At 44.5% G+C, this 8,719-nt stretch overlaps 1 pseudogene; it reads right to left on the bottom strand.

Annotated features, from left to right (window-relative positions):
* Window positions 1-1,467: 1,467 nt before the first annotated feature.
* LOC113888150 lies at window positions 1,468-1,797 on the bottom strand (annotated as a pseudogene).
* Window positions 1,798-8,719: the final 6,922 nt, after the last annotated feature.

The raw sequence follows: 8,719 nt of genomic DNA, 5'->3' as shown, positions 1-8,719 counted from the left end.
TCACAGTGCCATGGACTGCATACAGAACTAACCTTACTACTTAGTAAGTTTTTATTTTAGCACAGGTATACTTTTATATGGGCTTCCCTGGTGACTCACTGGTAAAGAATCCGCCCACCAATGCAAGAGACGCAGATTCGATCCCTGGGTCTGGAAGATCCCCTGGAGAAGGAAATGGCAACCCATTCCAGTATTCCAGCCTGGGAAATTTCATGGACAGAGGAGCCTGGCAGGCTATAGTCCATGGGGTCGCTAAAGAGTCAGACATGACTGACTGCGTGAGTAAGCAACCTGTTTTTATATATTTTAAAAAGATCTTTTCTGTCCTATATTATGTATATCATATATGTGTAATTTCCTCTAATTCTTCTAACCATTATTCTGAAATGGTGGGCAGGTATTATGTTCTCATTATTTAAAATGAAATTAAAGGTCAGTAAAAGGCTAGTTCCTTATCAGGGAAGCAGCAGTCGGCATAAAGCTTCTTACTAATCAAATCCAAACTACCTAAGGCATAAAGAAATAGCATTAATTTTAAAACGTGGGTCTCAGATGTGATGACTACTCCAACTTTCTAGGCTAAAGCTCCATTTCCACCGTGATATGCAAATCGAGTGGCCGGAGGCGGAGCCTGGTCCCACGAAAGTCACATATGCAAAATTAGAGTGGTGGCACGGGTCCTGGCCACAGCCCACCATTACTAGGTGACAGCTTGATCCCGCAGGTTGCAAGCAGGGCGTCTCCTGGCATCTCTAAAGGCACACGACCAAAAAGTCAACTGGTGACCCCGAGTGACCCTGATTCAGAGTTTGCATACAGGCAGGTTGTGTCCCACCCCAGTCCCCATCCCACCGCAGTCTTGTGGTCTAGGCCCCTGCCCCCATGGGAACTCCTGTCAAGCACGCTGTCCACTATCCCTGCATCCCATGCCACCGGGCAGTCAGTCACCTTGGCACCTTCGCTCGACCACGATGCCGCCCTCTTGGTCTTGAGCATCACCGCCAGGACCCTGGTCCCTCTGGGGACTTGGCCTGGCTCCTACTTGCTCAGAGCCAACGGGGGAGCCTTCCTTTACCCGGCCTTCACCCCAGACTCCACTCCACCGCACCCCCACTGCAACCAGCCTCTCCCACCAAGGCCACTGCATGCGCTATCACCGTGGGCGACCACTCCTCTCTGCCTGCCATCCCCGACTCCACCCGTACCCACAACACTCCCACTCCACTCCAGTCAGACCCCCAACCCCCACCTCTCCAAGGAGGGTGTCCCATCACCACCTCCCAGGCCAAGTGACTGAAGCACACACAGGGATGTCTTGAAACACTTTGATTGATTTGACATGACTGGGCCCGATGCAACAGGCTGTGCGGTAGGTCAATGAGCAGGCTTGGCACCCGACAGCCGGGGGAAGGCCCGTCCAGGGGCCGGGCACACAGGACCCGGGACGCAGGACCCAGGGTTGAGCAGCTAGTGCCAGGCTGGGGCCACCAGGGAGATGGTTGTCATCCCAAAAAAGCCACTGAGCAGAGCATTGTGGTGGACCGCCATGCCCACCAGCTCTAGGGTGATGTGCCTCTGACCGTTGTTCTGGGCCTCGTTGCCTGCCAGCTCCAGCACCTTGGTAGTCAGGTGCTACATGATGGCTGCTAGAAAGATGGGTGCGGACGAGCTCAGGCGCTGGGCGTAGTGGCCTTCCCGCAGGAGGCGCTCCATGTGGCTCATGGAGAAGGACAGCTTGGCACGGGCAGTGCAGGAGCGGCGACCAGACGACCTTTGACGGCCCCTCTCCCTGGGCATGCTGACCATTGAGCCTGCTTTCCCGGAGACCATGCTTTGCGGTGAAATGGGATGAGGTGTGGTGGGATGATATGCGGTGAGATGAGATGCAGTGGGATGAGATGCGGTGGGATGAGATGTGGTGGGATGAGATGCGGTGAGATGAGTCAGCTGGTCCCAACCTCTGAAGACAACCGGTACTCTCAGACCTCTACTCTGTATCCTAGCAACCACGAGCTGGCCCCTCACTGGTCGGGGTGCACACTTTGTGACAGGCAGACCCCCTGAGATCACTGCTTTCCCATGCCTCTCCACCCCATCCTTACTCCCACAGGCCTGGGCCTGGCCCTGCAAAGAAATGGCGCTGGCGGGATCCTGCTCACCCTGCCCATTGGACCCTCTCTTTGTCGGAACTCTCCCTTTCCATGGGAGGAGACTTTTGTACAGAGAAGGGAGCAGATCACCCAGTGGCACCAAGTATATGCTGGCAGTGCTGGGCCACCATCACCACTGTGTCTAGTTCCAGAACGTTGGCACCACCGCAAAGAGAAACCCCTGTACTGGCCAGGCAGTCACTCCCCACTGCCTCCTCCTGCAGTTTCCCCCACCCCACTCTACCCCCATAATCCTCAGGCAACCAATCACTCATCAGCTTCCTATCAACAGCCCTTTGCCTGTTCTGGAGACTTCCTAGAGATGGAGGCATACAATAAATAGGTGGCCTTCTGTGTCTGGCTGCTGTCACTTAGCATAGGGTTTGTGCCCATGGAAGCATGAATCAGCACTTCTTTCCTTTTCCTGGCTGAATAGTATTCCACTGTATGGCTAGACCACACGTTTTCTATCTGCTCAGCAGTGGATGGACATTTGGGTGACTTCATCCTTGTGCCTACTGTGGTGGACATTCCTCTGTGGGGTTCTGTGTGAACGCCTGTTTTCAACTCTTTGGGATTTATATCCATGAATAGATTTACAGGTTTACTTCTAGACTCTTAATTATATTCCAATGATATAAGTGAAAACATGAGATATTCATTACCTTGAGTTATACAAAAAATTCTTAGGTGTGATATTCCAATTAAAAAAAAAGACTTAAATTGAATTTTATCAAAATTTAAAATTTAGCTCTGTGAGAAATACTGTTCAGAGTCTGGAAAGACAAGCAACAGATAGAAAACATATTTTGAGGTCATGTAACTGATAAAGTACACTTAGGATGTAGATATCTTAAAACTTATGATAAATAAACAAACAACCCAATTTATTTTATTTTATTTTTTTTTTGAAATAGTTGGACCTTGTATACATGTAAACAAAGGTTTAAATTATGTACCAATAAGATGCTAAATCAGCTATGTATATTCAAATGGAAGTTGGCCTGGCTGCATATACTAAAGGCACTCAGTAATAACTGAGTTACTTTATTATATTACATATAATAAAGGCACTCCAATAACTCTCTGCAAGAGTTATTGGAATCCATATCTTAAGAAGAATAAATGGAGAAGAGGGTGGTGGCACTATTTATTTCATATCTAATTTCACATCATGGTAGCTAACATTATTTGGATGAAACTCTCTGGTACATATTATAATGATGAGTGATGAGCTGAGTTGTACAAACTCTCTAACTACCCTTCATGATGAAAAAAGGCAATAGACCCCAAGAAGGACTTCATTAAGTGTGTTTCTGGTCCAATAATCAGTTTCAGGACATACTGCTTCATCACCATCATCGAAGAGAAACTCTGACTGACCTCACAGATTCTAATCATGCTGAGTCACTTCAGTCATATCTGACTCTTTGTTTTTTTTTTTTTTTTTTCCTTGTTAATTTTCTGTTTAGTTGATCTATCCATAGGTGTGAGTGGGGTATTAAAGTCTCCCACTATTATTGTGTTATTGTTAATTTCTCCTTTCATACTTGTTAGCATTTGTCTTACATACTGCGGTGCTCCCATGTTGGGTGGATATATATTTATAATTGTTATATCTTCTTCTTGGATTGATCCTTTGATCATTATGTAGTGACCTTCTTTGTCTCTTTTCACAGCCTTTGTTTTAAAGTCTAATTTATCTGATACGAGTATTGTGACTCCTGCTTTCTTTTGGTCCCTATTTGCATGGAAAATCTTTTTCCAGCCCTTCACTTTCAGTCTGTATGTGTCCCCTGTTTTGAGGTGGGTCTCTTGTAGACAACATATGTAGGGGTCTTGTTTTTGTATCCATTCAGCCAGTCTTTGTCTTTTGGTTGGGGCATTCAACCCATTTACGTTTAAGGTAATTACTGATAAGTATGATCCCGTTGCCATTTACTTTATTGTTTTGGGTTCGAGTTTATACACCATTTTTGTGTTTCCTGTCTAGAGAATATCCTTTAGTATTTGTTGGAGAGCTGGTTTGGTGGTGCAGAATTCTCTCAGCTTTTGCTTGTCTGAAAAGCTTTTGATTTTTCCTTCATACTTGAATGAGATCCTTGCTGGGTACAATAATCTGGGCTGTAGGTTATTTTCTTTCATCATTTTAAGTATGTCTTGCCATTCCCTCCTGGCTTGAAGAGTTTCTATTGAAAGATCAGCTGTTATCCTTATGGGAATTCCCTTGTGTGTTATTTGTTGTTTTTCCCTTGCTGCTTTTAATATTTGTTCTTTGTGTTTGATCTTTGTTAATTTGATTAATATGTGTCTTGGGGTGTTTCTCCTTGGGTTTATCCTGTTTGGGACTCTCTGGGTTTCTTGGACTTGGGTGATTATTTCCTTCCCCATTTTAGGGAAGTTTTCAACTATTATCTCCTCAAGTATTTTCTCATGGTCTTTCTTTTTGTCTTCTTCTTCTGGAACCCCTATGATTCGAATGTTGTAGCGTTTAATATTGTCCTGGAGGTCTCTGAAATTGTCCTCATTTCTTTTAATTCGTTTTTCTTTTATCCTCTCTGATTCATTTATTTCTACCATTCTATCTTCTAATTCACTAATCCTATCTTCTGCCTCTGTTATTCTACTATTTGTTGCCTCCAGAGTGTTTTTAATTTCATTTATTGCATTATTCATTATATATTGACTCTTTTTTATTTCTTCTAGGTCCTTGTTAAACCTTTCTTGCATCTTCTCAATCCTTGTCTCCAGGCTATTTATCTGTGATTCCATTTTAATTTCAAGATTTTGGATCAATTTCACTATCATTATTTGGAATTCTTTATCAGGTAGATTCCCTATCTCTTCCTCTTTGGTTTGGTGGGCATTTATCCTGTTCCTTTATCTGCTGGGTATTCCTCTGTCTCTTCATCTTGTTTAAATTGCTGAATTTGGGAGTCCTTTCTGTATTCTGGCAGTTTGTGGAGTTCTCTTTATTGTGGTGTTTCCTCGCTGTGTGTGAGTATGTAGAGGTGGCTTGTCAAGGTTTCCTGGTTAGGGAAGCTTGTGTCGGTGTTCTGGTGGGTGGAGCTGTATTTCTTCTCTTTGTTCAGTCACGCTGTGGGGAGGGAGGGAGGGATGCTGCAAACAAATGACACTGGCGTGCGCTCGCAGTGCCTCAGCCACACTGGGTCTGCCCCCGCTCACGGCGCGTGTAGCCTCCCTGCCCACACTGCTCAGGCTCTAGGTTGTTCCGCCGGGAACAATCCAAGGCTGACCCTGGGTTGCATGCACCTCCCAGGTCCAAGCCGCTCAGGTTCAGGCACTCAGGTAGTCCTCAGAGGCGGAGACTCAGTTGGGCCTGCGTTTTGTGCTCTTCCCAGGTCCGAGCAGCTCAGGTGATGAGGTGTTTGGCGAGCGCCAATGCTGCGACTTATCGCCTCCCCGCCACTCGGTTATCTGGGTGTAAAACCGGCGCACCTTCTCAGGCAGATGTTGACCGTCCAGACCCCCAATAAGTTTTAGTTAGCAAAGAAGCCAGTTTTATAGATAATGTCTCTCTGGGGCTGCGATTGCCCCCCTCCGGCTCTGGCTGCCTGTCACCGGAGGGGGAAGGTCTGCAGCCGGCTATCTCTGTTTAGTCCTTTGTTCCGTGCGCGGGCTGGCGGTGTCTTAGGTTAGGGCTGGCTTTTCGCATGGTAGATATCCCACAGTCTGGTTTGCTAGCCCAAATTATTTCGCTCAGATAGTGCTCAGGGTATTCAGGCCAGATTCTTACTCTCAGCGATGCAGCCTGCGCCGCGCCTCCCTGCCCAGCCCCCGCTTGCTAATGGCGGATGCAGGCGTCTGCGCTGCTTCTCCGCTGGGGGAGTTACCGTAGGGCTCGCAATCTGCGAGTTTTAATTGTTTATTTATTTTTTCTCCCTCAAACAACCCAATTTAAAGTCCAATTGTCCTGGCAGGTTACTTTGTAGATAGCAACAAATGGTTCTGAAGTTTATACAGACCCAGAATAGCCAACACAATGCACTTCCCAGGTGGCACTAGTGGTAAAAAAGGTGCCTGCCAATGCAGAAGATGTAAAGAGACACAGGTTCGATCCCCTGGAGGAAGCACAGCAACCCACTCCAATATTCTTGCCTGGAGAATCCCATGAACTGAGGAGTCTGGCAGGATTACAGTTCTCTGGATTACAGTGACTCTTTGTGACCCAGACACAACTGAAGTGCCTTAGCAGCAGCCAACAAAATATTGAAGGAAACGGAGAAAGTTGGAGGACTGACATTATCCTATTGAAGACATACCATGAAGCTAAAGTAATCAAAATAGTGTGGTATTTGTGAAAGAATAAACAAATAGATAAATGGAATAGAACAGAGTGCCCAAAAATGGACCTACATAAATATAATTGACTAATCTTTGATAAAGGAGCAAAGAAAAGACAATGGAACATAAATACTCTTTTAAACAAATGATACAGAAACAACTGAACATATACATGCAGAATGAATAAATAAATAAAGACAGACATAGATGTTACACTCAAAGGATGAACATCAAAGTGTAGATACTTTTTATATTTTGGATAACAATCTTTTATGAGATGTGTCCTTTTCAAATATTTTTCTCCCAGTCTGTGGCTTGTATCATGCTCTTGACAGGGTCTTTTGCAGAGAAGTTTTAAATTTTAATGGCATCAAGCATATCACTTATTTCTTTCACAGGTCATCTTTCATGCTTTATCTAAAAAGTCATCACCATACTCATGGTCCTCTGGGTTTTCTATGTTATCTTCTAGGAGTTTTAGAGTTTTGCAGTTATGTCTGTGATCCATTTTGAGAATGGGCTCCCAAAAATAGTTGTTGCCAGTGTCTGTGTCCCTAGGAGAGGTCCCCATTGCCTCCTACCTCTTTGGAGGTCTCTCCAAGATCAGCAAGTGGCTCTCCCAGGCATCATTCAAATTATTGCTTCTGACTTTGGTCTCAGAGTGTATGAGATCTTGTGTTCACCCTTTAAGTGTGGAGTCTCTATTTTCTACAGATCTCTCCCTCTCCCAAAAGTAAGCCCCACTGACTCCAAATGCTTTAGTATCTTGTCCCTCTGGTACAGAACTCTTAGACTGAGGAGCATGATGTGGGACTCACTCCCTCTCTGTCCTTGGGGAGAACCTATGCAATAGTAATTATCCTCCCACTTGTGGGCTGCCTACCACAAGAATATGGGTCTTGACTATATCACGTCTTCACTCCTTATACCTGTGTCACTGTGGTTCTTTCCTTCAGATCTTTTCTGCTAGTGTTCAAGTTATTCTTATCAACAGTTGCTCTGTAAATAGTAGTAATTTTGGTGTGTCAATGGGAGAGGTGAGCTCAGAGCCTTCTCACTCCACCGTCTTGGCTACTCCCCTATGGAAAAAAAAAAATCCTGTGATTTTGGAGCAGAAGAAAATAAAGTCTGTCACTGTTTCCATTTTTCTGCTATTTGCCATGAAATGATGGGACTGAATGCCATGATCTTAGTTTTCTAAATGTCGAGTTTTAAGATAGCTTTTTCACTCTCCTCTTTCACCCTCATCAACAAGCTCTTTAGTTCCTCTTCACTTTCTGCCATAAAGGTGGTATTATCTGCATATCTGAGGTTGTTGATATTTCTCAGAAATCTTGATTCCAGTTTGTGCTTCATCCACCTGGCATTTCACATGATGTACTCTGCCTATAAGTTAAGTAAGCAGGGTGAAAATATACAGCCTTGACACACTCCTTTCCCAATTTTAAACCAATCCTTTGTTCCATGTCCAGTTCTAACTATTGCTTCTCGACCTGCATACAGATTTATACCTCTTAACAGGCAGGTTAAGGTGGTCTGGTATTTCCATCTCTAACAATTTTCCACAGTTTGTGGTGATCCACACAGTCAAAGGCTGTGACATAGTCAATAAAGCAGAAATAGATGTTTTTCTGGAACTCTTGTTTTTTTGATAATCCAGCGGATGTTGGCAATTTGATCTCTGGTTCCTCTGCCTTTTCTAAAACCAGCTTGAACATCAGGAAGTTCATGGTTCATGTACTGCTGAAGCCTGGCTTGGAGAATTTTGAGTATTACTTTACTAGAGTGTCAGATGAGTGCAATTGTGCAGTAGTTTGTGCATTCTTTGGCATTGCCTTTCTTTGGGATTGGAATGAAAACTGACCTTTTCCAGTCCTTGGGTACTGCTGAGTTTTCCAAATTTGCTGGCATATTGAGTGCAGCACTTTCACAGCATCATCTTTCAGTATTTGAAATGGCTCAAATTCCATCACCTCCACTAGCTTTGTTCGTAGTGATGTTTCCTAAGGCCCACTTGACTTCACATTTCAGGATGTCTGGCTCTAGGTGAGTGATCACACCATCGTGATGATCTGGGTCGTGAAGCTCTTTTTTGTACAGTTCTTCTGTGTATTCTTGCCATCTCTTCTTAATATCTTCTGCTTCTGTTGGGTCCATACCATTTCTGTCTTTTATTTGTTCCCTTGGTATCTCTAATTTTCTTGAAGAGATATCTAGTCTTTCCCATTCTATTGTTTTACTCTATTTCTCTGCATTGATCACTA

Source organism: Bos indicus x Bos taurus, chromosome X, assembly GCF_003369695.1.
Source record: "Bos indicus x Bos taurus breed Angus x Brahman F1 hybrid chromosome X, Bos_hybrid_MaternalHap_v2.0, whole genome shotgun sequence".
In the NCBI taxonomy this organism is placed as follows: Eukaryota; Metazoa; Chordata; class Mammalia; order Artiodactyla; family Bovidae; genus Bos; species Bos indicus x Bos taurus.
The sequence above is the reverse complement of the archived record's forward strand: the minus strand, read 5'-3'. Positions and strand labels throughout refer to the sequence as shown.